This window comes from Erpetoichthys calabaricus, chromosome 5 (assembly GCF_900747795.2).
Source record: "Erpetoichthys calabaricus chromosome 5, fErpCal1.3, whole genome shotgun sequence".
NCBI lineage: Eukaryota > Metazoa > Chordata > Cladistia > Polypteriformes > Polypteridae > Erpetoichthys > Erpetoichthys calabaricus.
Genome location: NC_041398.2, coordinates 22,899,680 through 22,923,100, shown reverse-complemented (window position 1 = coordinate 22,923,100; position 23,421 = coordinate 22,899,680). Strand labels below are relative to the sequence as shown.

General features: G+C 37.2%; 1 protein-coding gene, 1 non-coding gene and 3 pseudogenes across 2 annotated transcripts in view; 1 reads left to right on the top strand and 4 right to left on the bottom strand.

The window, feature by feature from the left end:
- Positions 1-23,421, bottom strand: part of LOC127527749 (zinc finger CCHC domain-containing protein 3) — a 227,314-nt gene that overhangs the window by 93,790 nt on the left and 110,103 nt on the right. The gene's annotated exons all lie outside the window — the stretch shown is intronic.
- On the bottom strand, positions 11,695-11,813 carry LOC127528087 (5S ribosomal RNA). Its single transcript, XR_007935230.1, has one exon. It is a non-coding gene; the product is annotated as a 5S ribosomal RNA (ribosomal RNA).
- On the top strand, positions 15,586-15,723 carry LOC114643202 (uncharacterized; annotated as a pseudogene).
- Positions 16,372-16,491, bottom strand: LOC114643229 (uncharacterized; annotated as a pseudogene).
- On the bottom strand, positions 20,830-20,938 carry LOC114643231 (uncharacterized; annotated as a pseudogene).

Genomic DNA, 23,421 nt, shown 5'->3' with positions numbered 1-23,421 from the left:
CTGTTTGCACACCTAGACGATACGGACACTCATCTAAAAATGCTGAAAGATTATCTTCACGTTGGCTACCTTCTGTGCAGCTGCTTTGTGAAGGACATGCAGCACGGTGCTTCGCATACTTAAAAGCATGAAGGGCACGTATTGATTTTTTTATCGGTGTCTCTCTCTGCTCCTGACGGAGGGGGTGTGAGCTGCCGCCTTCAACAGCTTTGTGCCGCGGTGCTTCGCATACTTAAAAGAAAAACAGCACTATTGATTTGTTTGCTCCTTTGAAGAGGAAGATATGTTTGCATTCTTTTAATTGTGAGACTGAACTGTCATCTCTGTCTTGTCATGGAGCACAGTTTAAACTTTTGAAAAAGAGACAAATGTTTGTTTGCAGTGTTTGAATAACGTTCCTGTCTCTCTACAGCCTCCTGTGTTTCTGCGCAAATCTGTGACCCAAGCATGACAATATAAAAATAACCATATAAACATATGGTTTCTACTTCGCGGATTTTCTTATTTCGCGTGTGGCTCTGCAACGCAACCCCCGCGATGGAGGAGGGATTACTGTACTCAGAATTACCTTTTGAGACGTCAATACAGAAAAGGAGGAATGGAAAGGAATGCTAAGACAGATCAATCAAAAACAGGGTTCTGGAGCTTGAGAAAGCTGATGAAGGGAAAATATTGCTTGTTAAGGCAATCGTCCTTCCCAAATTGTCATATTTAGCAACTGTTGTTTACCTACCCCCCCCCCCCCCCAAAGGAAAATACTAAAAAAGATTATAAGAACTTATCTATTTCTATGGGGTTTAAAGTGTGAAAAAATGGCTAGAAAAAAGGTAATGAAGAGCAAAGAAAATGGAGGCAAAGGCTTTCCAAATATTGAAAAGGAGCTGGAACTAAAGCATACAGCAACAGTTGTAAATATGGCAATAAATAAAAGAGGAAAACTAGCAGATATGATGAGATATCTGCTAGGGACGGAACTAAGAAAAGCGAAACTGCAAAAAATAACTATTAACAAACCTATCGCATTCAGTACACCAAAACACTATAAGATAATAGTAAAATGTTTAGAAAGTTATGCATGGGAGGAAGGAAATCCTAAAATGTGGGGAAAGAAAAGGAATTAAAGAAATACATAGGAAAGGAGGAAACAATGATAAAAATGCAATTGCTCACGGATGAGCAAGATAAAAAAATGTGGCAACAAATAGCAGACAAAGAATTAACAAACAGACAAAAAGATTTGGGGTGGATGGCAGTAAATGAAATTTTACCAACGAATAAAGTCATGTATAAAAGGAGAGTGGTTAAAAGTAAGACGTGTCCAAGAGACAATTGTTTAGAAGTAGAGACAGCAGAGCATGTATTCTGGAACTGTAGATATGCACAAGATGTGTGGAAATATGTGGGAAGGGAAGGGGATGGAAAGGGAACTTAGGGATTGAAGAAATTACAAAAGAAGGTGTATTATATGGTTTGGTGGGAAAGGAGCTAAATGAAAAAATGACAATAAGGCAATGGAAAACGGTTAGCATCATAAAAGAAAATATGTGGTGGTGGAGGAATGAATTGGTGATACATAATAAGGAAATAACAATACAAAGACTGTTACAGAGATGTGAAAAAGAAGTAGTTGAGGAATGGAAGATAAAAGAAGAAAAAGAAAGGAACAAATGTACATAAGAAAAAGGTAAAGGACCTTTAATGTAAAGTTTAAATGGTTAAAAAAAATTGTCATGGCGGTGAAATGGGGATGGGTCACAGTGAATTAGCAAATGGGCCAGACTTTGGGTGTGTGCTTAAAGCTAAAACACTGAAAAGAAAAAGTAAATGTAAGTGAAAGGGGACAAGCAAAATAGTGTTTGTTCTAAGTAATGGAATTTAGACAAAAAAAAAGGTTCTCCCAGGGCGATACTTACCTGGCAGGGGAGATACCTTTATGGTTCTTCTTGGTCAGGTGTAGGGAGTGCCCCACAACCTCAGATCCAGAGCAGGGTTGGTTGGCACGTCCACCACCCTTTTTTCTGCTTCCCTTGGTGCATGGAGAATTACATTTTCACAGAAAGAAGATGGCGGAAACAATTGATCTTGGCAGTTGGAGTGGCAGAATGGAATTGGAAAACAAAAGAAAAGATCTACCTGAACCTGGTGGTTGTGAGAGACCTACATCACGGATACCCATCGATGGAAGGGAGAGGAAGAACGTGGTTTGTTTTGAGTTGAAAGAAGAGCAGATGGATCGTGGGGAATTTAGCAAGGAGGTAATGCAAAAGACGTTGAGGTTCACCCCGGGTGAGAGAGAATTTCTTTTTGCTTTCCCTGGGAAAACTACTTTTGAAGTGGTTTTTAAGAATAGGAGTTTATATGACAAGTGTGTCAGAAATGTTTCAGCCGTGGAATGGCCAAATGGGGGAGGCAGCTTGAAGGATGAGGTCTCCAGGACTCTACACAAATCCAAATCTTATTATAGGATATATCATCTACTGTTAAATTCTGCTCTGTACTTCTAAAATTTATATTTTTTATTTCTTACTATATTGAGAAATTGTTCTGTTCTGTGTACTGTATTGTATTGTATTGACCCCCTTCTTTTGACACCCACTGCACGCCCAGCCTACCTGGAAAGGGGTCTCTCTTTGAACTGCCTTTCCCAAGGTTTCTTCTATTTTTCCCTACAAGGTTTTTTTGGGAGTTTTTCCTTGTCTTCTTAGAGAGTCAAGGCTGGGGGGCTGTCAAGAGGCAGGGCCTGTTAAAGCCCATTGCGGCACTTCCTGTGTGATTTTGGGCTATACAAAAATAAACTGTATTGTATTGTATTGTAAATGTACAGAAAGAAAAGGAGGTTAATCAGAATTTGAAAAAGTTTTTGATATACCTTTGAGTGACAGACTAGACAAAAAAATCTATGTAATAATGTATAGTGAGAAGGTTAAAATACAAGACATATCTACTTGGTTATTGCAGTTTTGCGAGGTCAAAACTAGCATACAAATGACAGATGTGGATGGGATTAAAAATGGCCTACATAATTTGACGTAGTCCTGAAGAGGAAGAGTGAAACAGATAGGGTGGTACACCTGCCCCTGGTTATACAAATTGGTGTTGTAAGAGGACACGTGTTTTACCCTGTCCAACTCCAAGTATGCAGGAGGTGTGGTAAAGAGGGGCATAAGGTGATAGACTGTAATACAATAAAGTGTAGAAATTGCAAAGAGGAGGGACACAGCACAAGACAGTGCAGAAAACGAATAATATGCAATTTATCTGGACAGGAGGCACATGCCTTTAAGGATTAATATTGTAAAAACAAATAATATGAGAGACAGAGTTATAGCACTCTTAGATGAGGAATCCAAAGAAGAAAAAGGAGGAAGTGCAGAGCAATGAAACACAGGTGAATAACTTGAGGACATATGAAGAAACAGAGGCCTTAAGTATGGAAGAAAGGGGTGAGAGAAGATTAGAAGAAAAAGAAGAGAAGAAAGATAGAGAAGAGAGTGATATTTTTGCACTTATAGAAGAAAAAACAGAACAAGACATAGAGAGAAGAACGGAGCAGTGTTCGCAAAACATACTTTTTCAGACTGAAGAGATCATGGAGATTTTAGGTGCATCTGCACTTTTATGCCAATCACCTCAGCATGTGCAAACAGAAAGCACAGGGCGGGACGGTAGGAAAGAAAACATTGGGATGACGCAAGTAAACCCAATGTTACAAAAGAAAAGGGGCCCAGACGTGTTGTCACCAGGTAACACTGGAAAGGGTGACGAAGGGGACGAAAAAGGCCAGGAATGGGGGGCAAATCCCTCCTATCTGGAATCCAGAGACATGGAAGGGTTTCTCACAACGACAGGGATGAAAGGAATGGAGTAGTGGAAAACAGAGAGAAAAGCAGCCAAAAAGGCAAAGAAGAATGTAACAGCAGCAAATAGAGGAAAAATAGGAGGTGAGGTAGAGCAAAATACCGGGAAGAAAAAATAAAAGTTAAAATAGTAACGATAAACGTAAGGAGTATTAAGAAAAAGGAGAAGAGGAGAATAGTTTTCTCCTTTCTGAAGGATATCCCTGCAGATATTTTTTGTTTACAAGAGTGTAGTTTACCACATGAAATATCGTATAAAAAATATGAGGAGGATTGGGAAGAAGGCATGGCACTTTTTTCGTGAACAAATGAAAATAAAAATGCTGGTCTTGGGATTCTAATAAAGAATCGAGAGATAGAAATAAAAAAATTTGAAGAAATAGTAAAAGGGAGAATAATGAAAGTTAAAATGGTGAAGGGAAATAACAGGATTAATTTAATAAGTATATATGCACCAATAATCCCAGTTCAAAGAATGGAGACTTTAGAAATTTTAGAACGAATAATGGTAAATGAAAATAACCTAATTGTGGTGGGGGACTTTAATTGCTCAAGTGAGCAAGAAAAAGACAAGCAAATACAACGAACTTCCAAAAAGTTAAGGGAAATTGTCAAGGACTTTCAAATGGTAGATGTGTACCGGAAAGTAAAAGGTGAAGAAAAAGTGTATACCTGGAGAGGGGCAGGAGAGAAATCTTCACGGATAGACTATGTTTTTATCGATAAAAACTATGAAGCAAAGGAGTGTCATTTGCAGCCAGTTTTTTTTTTTTCCGATCATAGCATGCTGGCAGTGGAATTGGAAAAAGGGAGTAAAGAAGAAATATAGAGATATTGTATGGAACCTGAATGTAAAATTGTTAGAAGACAAGAAGATAAAAGAGGAGTATGAGAAATATTGTAAAAGGTGGACAACCTTAAAGGATGCGGGACACAGAAAGAATGGTGGGAGATGATGAAGGAAAATACCAGGGAGTTTTTTCAAAAAAAGGGCAAAGAAAAGGTGAGGAAAGAGAAAGAAGAAACAAAAAAATTGCAGGAAAGACTTGAACATCTATATGAAATTGAGGGCTATAATGACAAAATTGAAACAGAAATTAGGGCAATAAAAGAAGAATTAGAAAAAGTGTATAAAAAAAGAAGAAAAGATCAAATTTCAGAGTAGAGTTCAAGAACAAGAAGAAGGAGAGAAGTGTTCTCGATACTTTTTTTAAAAAGTAAAGGAGAGGAGAAAAAGGCCAAAATAGTAGAATTAATAGATAAAGATGGAAATAGTAAAAGAGAAAATAAAGAAATAAAGGAAATGGTTCTGACTTATTATAGAGAAATTTATAGAGAGAAAGAAATCAAAAAGGAGGAGATCGACCAAATGACAAAAATGATTGACCAAGGATTTGCAGAAGAACAAAAACAAAGCTTGTGTCAAGAAATAGAAATGGAAGAAGTGGAGTCGGCTGTAAAAATGTGCAGCAGAGGGAAAACTCCAGGGAAAGACGGTTTGCCTATAGAATTTTATTTGGAATTCTGGGATATAATAAGAAATGACATGCATAGTTTGTTCATAGAAATTTTAAAAGACAAAGAAATGACAGAAACAATAAAAAGAGGAATAATTACGCTCATTCCAAAACAGGAGGAAACAAAGAATATAAAAGACTGCAGACCAATTACGCTTCTGTGGCAGGACTACAAGATATTGACAAGAGTGTTGGCAAATAGATTGAAAACAAATATTGGGAGTGTAATAAAAGAAGAACGGGCATGCGTGGTACAGGGGAGAAGTGCAGCAGACAATTTGTGTGCCTTAAGAGACTGTGTTAATTTCATGAGAGAGAGAAACTTGGATGTCGGAATAATAAATTTAGATCTGGAGAAAGCATTTGACAGAATTGCTCATAAATATATGTGGCAGATACTCCAAAAAATGGAAGTTCCCGAAGGTTTCTTGGACTGGATAAAAGTGGTTTATAAAGATATAAGAAGTCAGATAAAAGTAAATAATAAATTAACAGAGGAGATAAAGGTAAAATGTGGAGTAAGACAGGGGTGCCCGTTGTCAGCAGTGTTGTTTATTCTGTGTATAGAACCCTTAATAAATAAATAAAATCAGAAGTGACATAAATATAAGAGGAGTTGAAGTACCAGGAAGTGGGGGACAACAAATAAAGGTGTTGGCATATATGGACGACATAACAACAATAGTGAGAGATACATTGAGTATAAATAGAGTAATAGAACATACAGAAGTGTTCTGTAGGGGGTCAGGTTCAACTTTAAATTTAAATAAAAGTGAATGCATCCTCTGGGGGAAATGGAAAGAAAAACCATTAGGAAGAAAAAGGTTAGCAAATGTGGTGAAAGTATTGGAGCTACGATTTGGGGATGAGTGTACAGAGAGGATGGAGTGGAAAGAAATGGAAAAAAAGATAAACAAAAAAACAGGGTTTTGGAGGTTAAGGAACTTGTCAATGGAAGGGAAGATATTATTGATAAAGGCAGTGATAATCCCAAAGCTATCTTATTTAGTTAATGTTTTATTTTCCACCAAAGAAAATATTAAGAAGAATTATAAGAATGTGTTTTGTTTTTTTATGGTGGTCAAAATGTGAAAAATTGGCAAGAAGTAAGGTAATGAAAAGAAGAGAAAATGGAGGAAAAGGGTTTCCGAATATAGAAAGGGAGTTGGTTTTAAGACATACAGCAACTGTTGTTAATATAGCGCTAAATAAGACGGGGAAGTTAGCGGACATAATTAGATATCTGCTAGGTACAGAACTGAGAAAAGCAAAATTATTAAAAATGCCAAATAACAAACCCATTGCCTTTAATACACCAAAAAATTATAAAATAATAGTAAAATTTGTTAAAAGATATTCATGGGAGGAAGGAGATCCCAAAATTTGGGGAAAAAAAAGATCTTAAAAAATATATAGAAAAATATGAAACAGTAATGAAAATCCAAAAGCTTACTGAACAGCGAGCAAAAAAAGTGTGGCAGCAAAATGTAGACAAAGGATTAACAAATAAACAGAAAGACCTCGGGTGGATGACAGTACATAAAATTCTACCGACGCAGGCGGCCATGTATAAAAGGAGAGTTGCGAAAAGTTCAATATGTCCGAGGGAAAATTGTTTAGAGGTCGAAACATCAGAGCATGTGTTTTGGAACTGCAAAATGGCACAAGATGTGTGGAATGAGGTATTAAAGATATGGGAAGGGAAGTTAGGAAAAGAGGAGATTACAAGAGAAGGTGTGTTGTATGGGTTAGTAGGGAAGGACTTAGATGTAAAAATGCCAATAAGGAAATGGAAAATAATCAATATAATAAAAGAAAATCTGTGGTGGTGGAGAAATGAACTGGTGATTCACAACAAGAAAATAACAATTCAGAGATTGTTACAGAAATGTGAAAAAGAAGTAGTGGAAGATGGAGGATAAAAGAAGGAAAAGGAAAAAAAAAGTTAAAGAAAGTGGTGAAATGGTGATGGGTTACAGTGGATTAGCAAATTGACCAGACTTTGTGTGTGCGCTCAAAGCTAAGACACTAAAAATAAAAAGTAAATGTAAGTGAAAAGGGGACAAGCCAAATAGTGTTTGTCCTAAGTAATGGATTTTAGACATTTAATAAAGAAAAAAAACTTACCTGGCAGGGGAGATACCATTATGGTTCTTCTCTGTCAGGTGTAGGGAGCACCCCACGACCTTGGATCCAGAGCTGGGTAGGTTGGCCTGTCCACCACCCGGTTTTCTGCTTACCTTGGCCCGCGGCGTTTTAAAATTTTTCAGGAGCAAGATAGCGAAAGCGATGGAAGCTAACAGTGGAATGGTTGATGGAGACAAATAGAGGCCTTGGAATTTTCGGGAGACCTGCAGCACGGATTCCAATAGATGGAAGAGAAAGATGGAACGTGGTTCATTTGGAGCTCAAAGAAGGACAAATGGAGCGAGGGAACTTCAGTAAGGAGGTTCTGCAGAAGACTCTAAAATTTTCACTGGGTGAGATTGACTATCTTTTTGCTTTTCCAGGTAAAACTACCTTGGAGGTGATGTTTAAGAATAGAGGGTGGTATGATAAATGTTTGAGAACAGTGGAGAAAGAAAAACTGGTTAACCCAGAGTTGGAAAAATTTTTGGTTTTGCCTCTGAGTGATAGAATGGACAAAAAAGTAAATATTTTAATATTTACAGAAAAAGTGAAATTGCAGAATATTTCAACTTGGTTGTTGCAATATTGTGACGTAAAAACCAGTATTCAAATGACTGATGAGGATGGGATAAAAAATGGGTTGTACAAATTTGATGTGGTTCTCAAAAAGGAGAATGACACGGAAAGGGTGATTCATTTGCCACCGGTTATACAAATTGGGACTGTTAGAGGGCATGTTTTTTACCCGGGTCAGCCACAAATATGCCAAAGGTGTGGAAACGAGGGTCATAAAGCAGCAGAATGTGCCATAATAAAATGCAGAAATTATAAAGAGGAGGGCCATAATACGAGAGAGTGCAAGAAGCTGATAAAATGTAGCCTATGTGGACAGGAGGCGCATGTCTTTAGGGAGTGTCCGGTCTCCTATGCCAACATGGTCAGGAGAAATGTAAGGAGAGAAGAGAAAGCAATTGCGTTATTGGATGAGGAGTCTGAGGAAGAACGGGAAACGGAAGACATTGAAAGGGAAGGAATCCAAGGAAGTGAGATGAGGAAAAGGGAGGAAATAGACCCTTTAAATATTGGAGCAAACAATAAGAGAGAATTCGAACAAGAAGAGAGGGAGAATGGGGGAGAAATTGAGTTTTTGGCATTAATAGAAGATAAAACGAAATCCCAGGACTTAGAAAGAAGAATGGAACAGCACTCCCAGAACATTGTTTTCCACACAGAGGAGATTATGGAAATCCTCAGTGGAACAGTGGTTCTTGGTCAGTCCCCTCAGCAGGTGAGGAAGGAAAACATAGAGCAGGAGGAAGGGAAGGGCAGTACAGAGATGACACAAATTAACCCAGGGTTGCAGAGAAAACGTGGGCCAGATATATTATCTCCAGCTAGCTCTGGAAAATCAGAAGGGGGAGAAAAACAAAAGGAATGGGGGACAGCTCCCTGTTATCTGGAGTCTAAAGACATGGAAGGGTTTGTCTCAGCCACGGGCATGAAAGGGGTAGAGGAATGGAGGACGGAGAAGAAACTAGCCAAGAAGCCAAAAAAATATGTAGCTGCTGTAAGTAAAGGAAAAATAGGAGGCGAGGTAGACCACACTACCATAAGGAAAAAATGAAGTTAAAATATTAACTTTGAATGTTAGAAGCATTCAAAGGAAAGAAAGGAGGAAAATTGTTTTCTCTTATTTAAGAAGTTTGCCGGTCGATGTAATTTGTATTCAAGAATGTGGTTTACTCTTTAAAAAATCATATGAGGAATATAAAGAGGACTGGAAAGAAGGTGCAGCTATATTTTCAGGGACAAACGAGAATAAAAACGCAGGGGTTGGGGTGTTAATTAAGAATAAAGAAACTGCAATTAAAGCATATGATGAAATAGTAAAGGGGAGATTGATAAAGATCAAATTGTTAATAACAGGAAATATGGTCACTTTAATTAATGTATATGCCCCAACGACACCCATCCAGAGGATGGAAGTTTTCAATTTACTTGAAACAGTAATTGCGACAGAAAATAACTTGATGGTGGTAGGGGATTTAAACTGCTCGAGTGACCAAGAACAAAGGGGTCAACAGGTAGACAAAACTGCCAAAAAGTTAAAAGAAATTATAAAGGACTGTCAAATGAAGGATGTCTTTAGGGAACTAAAAAAAGAAGAGAAAGGCTGTACTTGGAGAGGAGCACAGGGGCAGTCCTCCAGAATAGATTATATTTTGGTAGAAAACAATTATGAAGCAAGGAATTGTAAATTAAGGCCAGTATTCTTCTCGGATCACTGCACTTTAGAGGCGGAAGTAGAGAAAGAAACAGAAGAGGAGATAAAGGACTTTGTGTGGAAATTGAATATAACTCTGCTGGAGGACAAAAAAATAAGAGAGGAATATAAACAACGCTATAGGGGGTGGGAAACCTTGAAAGATTGGTGTGGAAGCCAGAAAGAGTGGTGGGAATTGATGAAAAAGAATACTAGGGATTTTTTTCAAAAAAAAGGTAAAGAAAGGAGTAGGGAGGAAAAAGAACATAAAAAAATACTACAGTATGAACTGGAACAACTGTACAAAATTGAGGATATCAATGGAGAATGAGAAAATGAGATAAGAATGATAAAAGAAGAATTGGGGAAGTATATAAGAAGAGAGAGGAGAAGGTAAAGTTTCAGAGCAGAGTCAGAGAGCAAGAAGAAGGAGAGAAATGCTCTCGATTCTTATTTAAGAAGGTGAAGGAGAGGATAAGAAAAACAAGGATAGAAGAATTGAAAGACGAAGATGGAAATGTAAAAAATGGGAATAAAGAAATATTAAGACTAATAACATTTTATAAAGAAATGTATGAGGAGAAAGAAACAGACACAGGGTGTATTAAGGAATTTGAGCAAACAATAGACCAGTTTTTTACAAATGAACAAAAAGAAGAGTTACAACGAGAGATAGAGTTGCAGGAGGCGGAGAAAGCAATGAAAATGGGCAGCAGCGGCAAAACACAGGGAATTGATGGACTGCCAAACGAGTTTTATGTGACATTTTGGGAGATACTTAGAGAAGATATGCTGAGTCTCTTTCGAGAAATCTTGAGGGAGAGAGAAATGACAAAAACAATGAAGATAGGAATAATAACTCTTATTCCCAAACAGTAGGAGACTGTGAATATTACAAATTGGAGACCGATAACGCTGCTGTGCCAGGAATAAAAAATTTTAACAAGGGTCCTGGCAAATCGTTTAAAGAAGCAAATTGAACATGTGATCAGAGAAGAGCAAGCGTGTGTGGTGCCAGGAAGGAGCGCGACAGATAACCTGTGTCTTTTGAGGGACAGTATATTTTGGATGAAGGAAGAAATATGAATATTGGGGTTATTAACCTTGATCTAGAAAAAAGCGTTTAATAAAGTTGCCCACAAATATATGTGGAGAATCCTCCAGAGAATAGGAGTGCCTTTGGTTTTATTAGATTGGATACAAACATTATACAAAGGTATTGTTAGCAAAATCAAGGTAAATAATAAACTGTCAGATGAAATAAAAGTAAGGAGGGAAGTAAAACAAGGGTGTCCTCTGTCGGCAGTTTTATTTATTAAGTATTGAGCCTCTGATAAATAAGATTAGAACGGACAAAAATATACGGGGAGTTGAAGTCCCAGGAAGCGGAGGACAACTGATGAAGATCTGTGCATATATGAATGATGAAAGCATTATTATAAGAGACGTGAGCAGTGTGAACCAAATTGTTGAACATACAGAATCCTTTTGTATGGCATCTGGTTAAACGTTAAATTTAAAAAAATGTGAATGTGTTAATAAATTTAGTTTTTGTATTTTGTAAAGGAAACTCTCCCCTATAAAAATAATGATAAAAAATAATAATTAAATTATTAATTTATTTATTTCTACCTACCCACATGTGTATCATTGCTGCATTATTAATCTTTTTAAGTTCTCTCACCTCCTTTGACAGCAGAGTGGAACAGTGAGTGATGTCAAGAGAATAATGTGGAGAGAAGTGGAACTGAGTGCACTTTCTTTCTTTCTTTCTTTCTTTCTTTCTTTCTTTCATCCATCCTTTTTGTGCAACTTTAATGATTTCAAGCTGCTTTACTTGCTGCCAAGTGGTAAGTTTCTGACACAGGTAAAAGGAGGAAAAGAAAAAGACAGGGAAAAGGGTGACCCCTGCTGGCAGAAAGGCAAAAGCTTACAGCACTCGGTATTCCCAGGCGGTCTCCTATCCAAGTACTAACCGAGCCCGACCTTGCTTAGCTTCCGAGATTGGACGAGATCGGGCATATTCAAGGTGGTATGGCCGTAAACGAGAGGGGCAAGTTTTTCTCTCCCCATATAGGCAACACTGGAAGCCCTCTTTACTAAACGACAGCCCAATTTTTTTTTTTGTTTTTTTTTTTCCTTTTTTTTTTCTCCCCTATCTTTCTAACATTTTTATTCTTTCTTTTGAAATTTTCAGAATGATTTTTGAATTTGAATGTTCTTTGTCCTTCATGCTGGTCCCCTTCTTTCAGCTCTCTTGCTGTCGCTGACCAAATCCCGCCACCCCCGTTCTTCCCCATGCATAGATAGAAAATTCTAAGTTTCTTGTTAAACTAGAGAAAGACAGTGAGGGAAACTTAAAACACCTCCCACCAGTAATTCTTTTAGGGATGGAAAAAGGGGTAATTTTTTATGCAGGGCAGCCAAAAGTGTGTAGGAAATGTGAGCAGGCAGGACACATTGCGGCAGAATGTAACGTCGAAATCTGTCGCAAATGTCGAATGAAAGGGCATCAAAGGAAAGATTGTAAAGAGGAGATGGCCTGCAACCTATGTGGAGAAACAGAGCATGTTTTTCGGAACTGCCCAAAGTCATTTGCAAATGTTAGCAAGAAAGAAAAAGTCATTATTCAATTGGAAAAAAATGAAGATGAGAAAGAAGAAGAAGAAGGAGAAACGAGTATAACGCTGTTCCAAACTCCTATTGGGAATAGAAATAGAAGGAAGAACAGTTTGAAAAGTAGTAGTCTAGAAAATATAATGGCAGAAAATAAAGGGAAAAGTAGCCATAAACCACCAGATAAACAACAAGTAAGTACCCCAAAGGTACTTGAAGAAAGAATGGAAGCAACATTGCAAAACACTAAGGATAGGATTAAAGAGATTCAAGAAATATTGGAAGCAGCTCCGGTATTCAAAGAAGTGAGAGATTTTCAAGAAGAAAAAGAATGGTATGATTTATCAACATATGAAGAAGAAAAATTAATAGCAGAGGAAAGAAAGGAAGACTTGGAAGAAAGAACGTCTATTATGGACTCACAAAATCCCTATCTAGGGAAGGATTCAGTCAAAAGTTTCCAAAAGATTACGGGAATGAAGGGGCCAAAACCAAAATCTAAATAAGAGCAGAGCGTTAGAAAGAAGAGGAAGGTAGAAAAGACATCCCCAACAATAATTTAATGATGAAGATTGCTTCAATTAATGTAAGAAGCATCAGAAATAAAAACAGGAGAGAAATAATTTACAGCTTCCTTAAAACAATGCCCGTGGACATCATATGCTTGCAGGAATGTGGAATCCCCTTTCAAAAATCATACAAGCAGTATGAGAAAGGGTGGGAAGAGGGAAAATCCTTTTTCTCTTGAACAAATAGTAACAGGAATGCGGGAATAGGTTTTATAATTGAAAATAAGAATATCACTGACCTAAAATCAGAAGAAATAATTAAAGGGAGACTGGCCATCCTAAGTTGCAAGTTAAATAATGTGCAACACCAAATAATAAACATTTACGCAGCTAACAAAAGACAAGAATGGTTTGTAAGTTTTCAGAAATTAAATTTCTTAATTGCAACAAGAGAAAACCTAACAATAGCAGGGGATTTCAACTGCGTAATAGACCAAAATTCCCAAAGAACACCGGATAAAACAGCAGCCCTGTTAAAACAGATGATGCAAGACTTCAAACTAAAAGATAGCCAAAGACAACAAAGGAAAAATCGAACAGCATACACATGGAGGGGATGTGCAGGAAGGAAAAAATCCAGGATTGACTTTGTGACCAGAGAATATAAGATCAAGAAAGTGTATCAGAAAAGCACCTTTTTTTTCTGACCATAAAATTATTGTGTCCAAAATAGAAAGGGGCAAAGAAACAGAAAGAGGAAAAGGGTTTTGGAAACTCAATATGAAACTCCTGAAAGATTCATCTATTAAAGAAGAATATAAGAAGAAACTAAAACAATGGGAAACTTTGTGAGACTTTTATGAGTCAGAAAGGGAATGGTGGGATTTGATAAAAGAAAAGGCGAAATCTTTCTTCCAAAAAAAAGGGAGACAGAAAAAGAAAGAAGAAAACGAGAAATTAATGATTCTGCAGGAACAATTAGAAGAATTGTATGAGCAACAAGGTAGAAATGAAGAAAAACAAGTTAAAGAAATTAAGAAACAAATAAAAAATATCTACCAAGAAAGGGAAGAGAAGATAAAGTTCCTTAGCAGGATTCGAGATAAAGAGGAGAATGAGAAATGCACAAGATTCTTCTTCAAAAAATTTAAAGAACAAAAAGAACAAAGCTATATGAAAATCTTGAAAGACAAGAAGGGTTGTGAATGGGAAGAAGAGGAAGAAAAGAGGAAAATAATAGATTCTACACAAATCTATACGGGAAAAGTACCAAAAAGGGTAATAAAACTTTTTGGGGAAAATGTAAAAAAGTAAATAAAATAAACAAAGAAGGTGCTGGACAAGGATTTCACCCTAGAAGAAATAAAAGAAGCCATAACAAGGAGTGCGAAAAACAAATCCCCAGGAATGGATGGCTTGCCCATTGAATTCTATATCACCTTTTGGGATTGTTTAAGTAAAAACTTGGAATGACTTTATAAAGAAATAAGTAGAACATGTGAAACCCCCCGCCACATGGAAAAAAGGAGTAATTACTTTGATTCCAAAAAAAAGGAGATAGAAGGAAAGTCTGTAACTGGAGACCAATTACGCTACTTTGTACAGACTATAAGGTGTGGAGTAGAATGATAGCAAATAGGATTTGAGGGAAACTGGAAAAGTTAATTGGAGAAGATCAAGCCTGTGCAGTACCAGGGAGGAAGATTGGAGGAAATCTGATCTTACTCAGAGAACTGCTAAAATATACAGAAGATAGAAAAATCCCAATAGCACTCCTAAATCTATATCTGGAGAAGGCCTACAACATTCTAGACCATGATTTTTTTATGGGATACTTTGGAAAAGATGGATTTTCCCAAGAAATTGATAGAATGGATCAAAACTTGCTACACAGGCATTACAAGCCAGAACAAAGTGGAGGAAGTGCTGGAAGAAATGCAGGTACAGGGAAAAGATGCAAAAATTTTCAGCAATTGGAAATTGTTAACAAAAGTACTTGAGGAGAAGGAAGAGGTGGTGTGGATTAAAGAACTCCCACAGGGAGAGGCAGGGATAGCGTGGAAGATGGTATCAGCAAAAGAACTGCCTACCAACCTTAGAGATATGGCATGGGAGGCAGCACGTGACATTATGAGAACAAACAAGAAAAATGCCCAAGGAAAAACTGTAAAGGAATAGAGACGGCACAACATGTTATGTGAGACTGCTTCTATGCACAGAAAGTGTGGGAAAGGGCAACAAAAAAGTTCTTTAATAATATAGCTGTAGATAAGGACACAATATTATATGGTTATTTTTGCCAGAATATAGAGGAAAAGGAAAAACGAGATTTGTGGGTTAAAATAAACTATGTAAAACAGGCAATTTGGGAAATTGGAAATAGATTAACTTGGAAAAAGAAAAAAGTTTACCCAATTGCAAGTGTTTTACAGATGGCACAAAAACAAATAAAACAACATGAACAAGGCTCCCAAGAAAAGAGAAAACAAAGACAAAAGGGTAAGCAATGTACCTTTTTTAAATAAAAACTCCCCAATGTTTTTAAAAAAAATGTTTTTATTGTAATCGGCAATTTTCAGTACTCCATGTTAATATATATGAGAGCAGGAAAAGAGCCGAGAGAAAAATTCTAACAAAATTTTAAAATCATATTTTAATTTGGAAAGATATGAAATAAAATTGAATTAGGACAAAAAAAAAAAAGGTGGTTCTCCCAGGGCGAGGCTCATCCATTGCACTCCGGGTGTGTTGACCCCTGCGATTTCCCCAAATGCGGAAAACTCGACTGCATAATTTGCGGTAGTGGGGGACTGCATTCGCACTCTCCCTTGATAACCTCGGTTCAAAAGACAGACTGAAAAAGCTTTTCAGCTTTTCGTTGTGGAGTGGAAACTGGTTATTTGGGTGACTGTGAAGCAGGAGCCAGTCAGACAACAGCAGAAGTGGGAGATCAAAGTGATAACACTAATAATAATAATACATTTTATTTATATAGCACCTTTCCCATGAGCAAGGTACTTAAACCTGTGATAAATACAGAAGATCCTAAAGATTGACTATTTATTTATTTAAAGGAACACCCCCCAAAAAATGATAAAAAAATATTAATTTTAATTAAGTAATTAATTTATTTATTGAATTTATATAAACTCCCCCCTATAAAAATAATGATAAAAAATATTAATTAATTAATTTATTTATTTCTACCTACCCACATGTGTATCATTGCTGCATTATTAATATTTTTAAGTTCTCTCACCTCCTTTGACAGCAAAGTTGAACAGCGAGTGATGCGAAGAGAATAAAGTGGAGAGAAGTGGAACGGAGTGCACTTTTTCTTTCTTTCATCCATCCTTTTTGTGCAACTTTACTTATTTCAAGCTGCTTTACTTGCTGCCAAGTGGCAAGTTTCTGACATGGGTGAAACGGAGAAAAGAAAAAGACGGGGAAAGGGTGACCACTGCTGGCAGAAAGGCAAAAGCTTACAGCACCCGGTATTCCCAGGCGGTCTTCCATCCAAGTACTAACCACAAGCCCGACCCTGCTTAACTTCTGAGATCGGACGAGATCGGCGTATTCAAGGTGGTATAGCCGTAAACTAGAGGGACAAATTTTTTTCTCTCCATATAGGCAACGTTGGAAGCCCTCTTTACTAAACGACAGCCCAATGTTTTTTTTTTTTTTCTGTTTTTTTTTCTCCCCTATATTTTAGGATATTTCTACCTGGTTATTGCAACACTGTGATGTTAAATCAAGCATGCAGATGACAGATGACGATGGCATAAAGAACAGATTATATAGGTTTGATGTAGTGTTGAGAAAAGATAATGGTACCAAAGAGGTGAGACACTTGCCTCGGGTTATACAAATTGGGACAGTGAGAGGGCACGTTTTTTACCTGGGCCAACCACAAGTGTGTAGAAGATGTGGACATGAAGGACATAAAGCAGTAGAGTGTGAGATAATTAGATGCAGGAATTGTAAAGAGGAGGGTCACAGTACAAGGGAGTGTAGGAAGCCAATAAAGTGCAGCCTATGTCGAGAAGAGACACATGTTTTTAGGGATTGTCCGGTCTCCTATGCAAACCTAGCTAAGAGCAACATGAGGAATGAGGAGAAGGTGATAGCACTTTTAGACGAGGAGTCCGAGGAGGAAAGGGAAAAGGAAGAAACAGAAAGTGAAAGTTTGCAAGGAGGAGAGATGAGGAAAGGTGACTGAAATAGAGGCCCTAATTTCTGCAGGAAGGAGGAGTAGAGGGTATGAAGAATAAGAAGAAGAGAGAAAGAGTTGTGGAGAAAATTACTTTTTTGGTTTTATGGAAAATAAGACAGATACTCCAATGGTAGAAAAGAGACTGGAGCAGTCATCTCAAAATATTCTCTTCCATACTGAAGAAATTATGGAATTACTAAGTGGAGCGGCAATCTTGTCTCAATCATTGCAGCAGGGGTTGGTAGAAAATATAGGGCGGGAAAAAATAAAGGAAAAATAAATGAATGATGCAAGTTAACCCAGAGCTACAGAAGAAACATGGGCCAGATCCATCATCACCAATTAGTTCAGAAAAAATAGATGAAGGTGCAGGTGGAGGGAAAGCACCAGAATGAAGGTTTTGTCTCTGTGACAAGGATGAAGGGAGTAGAAGAGTGGAAAACAGAGAGGAAAGCTGCAAAAAAAACAAAGAAAAATATAGCCCCGTTAACTAAAGGAAAAATAGGAGAGGCAGACCACAGTACTGTAAGGAAAAAATGAAAATAAAAGTAGTTACTCTAAATGTAAGGAGTATTCAAAAGAAAGACAGGAGAAAAATTGTGTTCTCCTTTTTGAGCAGTCTAAAAGTAGACATAGTGTGCATACAGGAATGTGGTATACCCTTTAAAGAATCGTATAAAGAATATGAAGAGGACTGGAAAGGCGGTGAGTCCATCTTTTCAGGGACAAATGAAAATAAAAATGCAGGGTTAGGGGTTCTAATAAAAAACAAAGGAATAGAAATTAAAAGATATGAAGAAATAGTCAAGGGGAGACTAGTTAAAGTTCACTTGGCAGTAGGAAACAATAACATCAAGGTGATTAATATTTACACACCAACAATACCCGTCCAGAGGATGGAGGTGCTAAGATTGTTAGGAATAGCAATGGTGGCAGAAAACAATTTAATGGTGGTGGGTGACTTTAATTGTGCGAGTTATCTGGAGCAGAGAGGGAAACAAATGGAAAGAACAGCAAGAAAATTAAAAGAAATTATAAAGGATTGTCAAATGACAGATGCCTTTCAGGTGTTAAAAGGAGATGAAAAAGGAGATACATGGAGAGGAACAAGAGGAAGATCTTCCAGGATAGATTATGTCTTGGTTGATAAAAACTTTGAGGCAAAGACTTGTTGCTTAAGGCCAGTTTTTTTCTCGGACCACTTAATGTTAGTGGTGGTGTTAAGAAATGGGAACGAAGATGAATCAACAGACTTTCTTTGGAAGTTAAATGTAACGTTGTTGGAAGATAAGATGATTCAAAAACAGTATACGCAACACTATAAAGAGTGGGAAACTTTGAAAGATTGGTGCGGGAGTCAAAAGAAATGGTGGGAATTAATGAAAAATAATACTAGAGTTTTCTTTCAGAGGAAAGGCAAATAAAAGAGTAGTGAGGAGAAAGAAGAAATACAAAATTTGCAGAATGAATTGGAAAAATTACATAAGATCGATGTGTGGGATGGGAAAATTAAAACAGAGATAAGAATAAATAAGGAGGAATTGGAGGGAGTATATAAGAAGAAAGAGAAATTAAAGTTTCAGAGTAGAGTGAGAGAAGTAGAAGAAGAAGAAAAATGCTCTTGTTTTTTTTTTCAAGAAAATAAAGGAAAGGAGAAGAAAAGCCATCATAGAGGAACTAACGGATAAAGACGGTAACGTTAAGAGAGGAAATAAGGACATATTGGAAATAGTAACAATGTATTATAAAGAAATATACGAAAAGAAAGAAATAAACTACAAGTGCAGCAACAAATTTGAGGGAACAATACATCGTGTTTTTACAGAAGAACAAAAAGAAATGCTATGTCGAGAGATTGAAATGGAGGAGGTGGAGGAAGCTGTTAAAATGTGCAGTAGGGGTAAAACCCCAGGAATCGATGGTTTACCTATAGAATTTTTTGTGACCTTTTGGGATATAATAAAAGATGATATGCATAGTCTATTTATGGAAATTGCAAGGGATGGAGAGATAACAGAGTCGATTAAAAAGGGTATAATAACGCTGATACCCAAACAAGGAGAGATGGTCAACATAAAGAATTGGAGACCGATAACACTACTGTGCCAAGACTACAAAATATTAACAAGGGTCTTGGCAAATAGAATAAAAGATAAGATTGAAAATGTGATTCAAGAAGAGCAAGCATGTGTGGTGTCGGGTAGAAGTGCATTAGAAAATTTGTGTGTCGTGAGAGACTGTATATATCTAATGCAAGAAAGAAAGATGGACGTGGGGATAATTAATTTAGATTTAGAAAAGGCCTTTGACAGAGTTGCCCATGAATATATGTGGAGGATTTTACAGAGAATGGGGGTACCAGTGGAATTTTTAAATTGGATAAAGACAGTGTGTAAAAGGTATCACAAGTAAAATCAGAGTCAATAATAAACTGTCAGATGAAATACAAGTAGAAAGAGGAGTAAGGCAAGGGTGTCCCTTATCAGCGTTTCTATTAATTTTAAATATTGAGCCATTAATAAATCTTGTAAGAAATTATACAAATGTACAGGGAGTGGAAGTCCCAGGAAGTGGAGGGCAACAAGTTAAAGTATGTGCGTATATGGACGATGTGAGTATAATAGTCAGAGATGTCAGCAGTATAAACCAGGTAACCGAATATACAGAAACATTTTGCAAGGCATCAGGATCATAACTGAACTTGGGAAAATGTGACTGTGTATTATGGGGCAAATATAAAGAAAAACCTGAGGGAAAGATAAGGCTCTCCAATAGTGTTAAAATATTGGGAGTAACATTAGGGGAAAATGATATAGAAAGGCAACAATGGAAGGAAATGTTAAAAAAGATAAATAAGAAAACAGGGTTTTGGAGGCTAAGAAACCTGACAATGGAGGGAAAGATTTTGTTGGTGAAAGCAATAGTAATTCCGAAATTATCATACCTGGCCATCGTTTTTTTCCCCCAAAGAAAATATTAAAAAAGATTATAAGGAGTTGTTTTGTTTTCCTATGGGGTTCAAAATGCGAAAAAATTGCTAGGAAAGTAATATCCATCCATTTTCCAACCCGTTGAGTCCGAACACAGGGTCATGGGGGTCTGCTGGAGCCAATCCCAGCCAACACGACCCCTGCGATTTCCCCAAATGCGGGAAACTCGACTGCATAATTTGTGGTAGTGGGGGACTGCGTTCGTGCTCTCCCCTGATAAGTTTGGTTCAAAAGCCAGACTGAAAAAGCTTTTCAACTTTTCTTTGTGGAGTGGGAAGTGACATTTGGGTGACTGTGAAGCAGGAGCCAGTGAGACAACAGCAGCATTGGGATAAAAAATATTAATTTTAATTAGATAGATAGATAACTTATCTATCTATCTATTTATCTATCTATTTAAAGGAAACTCCCCCATAAAAATAATGATAAAAACATATTGATTAATTAATTAATTAATTTCTACCTACCCACATGTGTATCATTGCTGCATTATTAATATTTTTAAGTTTTCTCACCTCCTTTGACAGCAGAATGGAACAGCGAGTGATGCAAAGAGAATAAAGTGGAGAGAAGTGGAACTGAGAGCACTTTCTTTCTTTCTTCCTTCCTTTTTGTGCAACTTTACTTATTTCAAGCTGCTTTACTTGCTGCCAAGTGGCAAGCTTCTGACACGGGTGAAAGGAGGAAAAGAAAAAGACAGGGAAAAGGGTGACCCCTGCTGGCAGAAAGGCAACAGCTTACAGCACTCAGTATTCCCAGGTGGTGTGCCATCCAAGTACTAACCGAGCTCGACCCTGTTTAGCTTCCGAGATCAGGTGTATTCAAGGTGGTATGGCCGTAAACGAGAGCTGCAAGTTTTTCTCTCCCCATTTAGGCAACGTTGGAAGCCCTCTTTATTAAACGACAGCCCAATGTTTTTTTTTTCCTGTTTTTTTTCTCCCCTATCTTTCTTCCATTTTTATTCTTTCTTTTGAAATTTTCTGAATTGTTTTTGAATTTGAATGTTCTTTGTCTTTCATTTGCCCTTCTGTTGGTTCTCTTGCTGTCGCTGACCAAATCCCCCCACCCCCGTTCTTCCCCATAGATAGATAGATAGATTGATCTCGTCCAGCTGTTCAGACGGGGAGCCTGCAACTTTGCAACGGGAGGCATCTTCCAGAAAGAGCCGGCAACCTCGTGTCCTTGCTAACATGGAATCCCACAGTGGCATCAAAGGGCAAGCACCGGCTCTTGTCTCGGATGTGTACGCAGCGCTGCCCCAAGGATATCGCGTTTAAGTCGAGGTATAGCTGCGGTTCTTGAGAGACAATTTACCAGAAATTCTTGCAGGGATTGGGGTTTGAATCCCGCTTAGGGCACATTGCTAAATGGAAGAATATATCTCTAAAATATATTTTTTTTTTAAACTTTCTCTTCGACGAACGGTGCTTTGAATTCTACTTTGCAGATTTAGTTGTTTATTTTTCTTTTTTTATTAAACAAAAACTGTTTAATGAATGATTGATTTGTTAAGGAACACATGGACAACAAGCATAGTTAAAATCACAATTAAACAAACTGCCTGCAAATTCTATTGAATCATAATTATAACAAGTAATAACGCATTTAACTTACTTATATAGCACCTTTACTATGGTCTCAGACGGCTGAACAGATAATCAAGAGGGGTACAATAAAAATGAAAGCACAAAAAGAATGAATAAATGATAGTTCACAGCCTTGTGTTTGTATGTCTTTATAAAATTTGGGAAGTAATATATTCTAGTTGATGCTGACATTTAACTCATTTGAAGTAGGTAGAAATAAATATTTGGAAATACTGCAAAGGGAAATGTTTATATACTTATAGTAAACAGCACACACACCATTTAGTTTTCTTATATCTAAATATATAAAATTCTTTTCACGTTTGAAACAGAAATTATGTATGACCACAGAACATATTATAATACACTTTTTTAAATTTCAGATACCCACAATGCCACCAAAAAAACAATTTATTGGGGAGCCGTCAACATCGACAAAAAGAGTCAGGTTACACAGAGAAAGTGAGACAGAAGCACATCGAGAGAGAAGGCTCGCTGATCAACGTATACGACAATCACAATTGAGGGCCTCACAAACACCCGAACAAGGTGCTGAACAGAATCGAATTCAGGCGTCAGGGTCTGTGTATGGAGGGATTCAATTATAACATTGAAAAAGATTATTGCCTACATCCAAAAGTTACAATAGGAGAAATGGACATCGTGTGTGAGTACTGACAAGCAAAGAAGTTTAAATTTGATTCATGTGGGATGTGTTGTTCAGACGGCAAGGTGAAATTAACACCTTTAAGCCATCCACCTGAACCGTTGTCGTCTCTATTTCTGGCGCAAATCCACATTCAAGTCACTTTCTACAGAACATTAGGAAATACAATTTGTGTTTTCAGATGACATCGTTTGGCACCACAGCTGCTACCGAAGAGTCTGGTTAATGTATCTTTACTTCTTAAATGTTAATATTTTACTGTTTAATAATTTATACGCTTCGTATATGTTGTTCAAATTCTTTTATCAAAATATTTTACTGTTTAATAATTTATATTTATATGCAATGTGCTGCTTATATATTACTTCATATTCTCATATGATAATGATGTTAATAATGTTGTTTATATTGATTTCTATGTTATTATAAATGCTCTTTATATGTTGAAAAATAAAATTGGTAATTAACAAACTTATTTTATAAATACTGCATTTTATTTTTTTTCTCCCTTGCACTCAGTGAGCGAAGCCACTGGGTAATCAGCTGGTATATATATATATATATATATATATAAATAATATAATATAATATGGTATCTTCTTCTTCTGCATTCGGCTGCTCCCGTTAAGGGTTGCCACAGCGGATCATGTTATATATATTGTCATAAAGACGAGACATACTCAGATAAAGGTTTTGGGCAGCCACCCGTATAATCTGGTAAGCTGGCTGCAAAAGTCGTTTTTCTGTAAATAAACAGCACTGGTGTGCATACAATTGAGTCCAAGACAAGACTGAGGAATTAGGACAAAGGGCAGAGTTTTAAAGGGGGAGACAGGAAGTGAGGTCATAAGGATCAGGGACGTGTTCATTCTCCATTGGTTCGGGCCCAGACGTGATGTCAGAGGGGCCGGAGCCAGTAAGGTCTCCTTCCATTGGCTCGGTACCAGAAATGATGTCACGAGAGCCAGGTGGAATCTCCCGGGAATGGTCTGCAGGCAAGAGAGAAAAAGAGTCAATGCACTCTGCCACCTCCCGGCATATCTCAGAACTGCCGTCACTCAAGCTCTTTCACT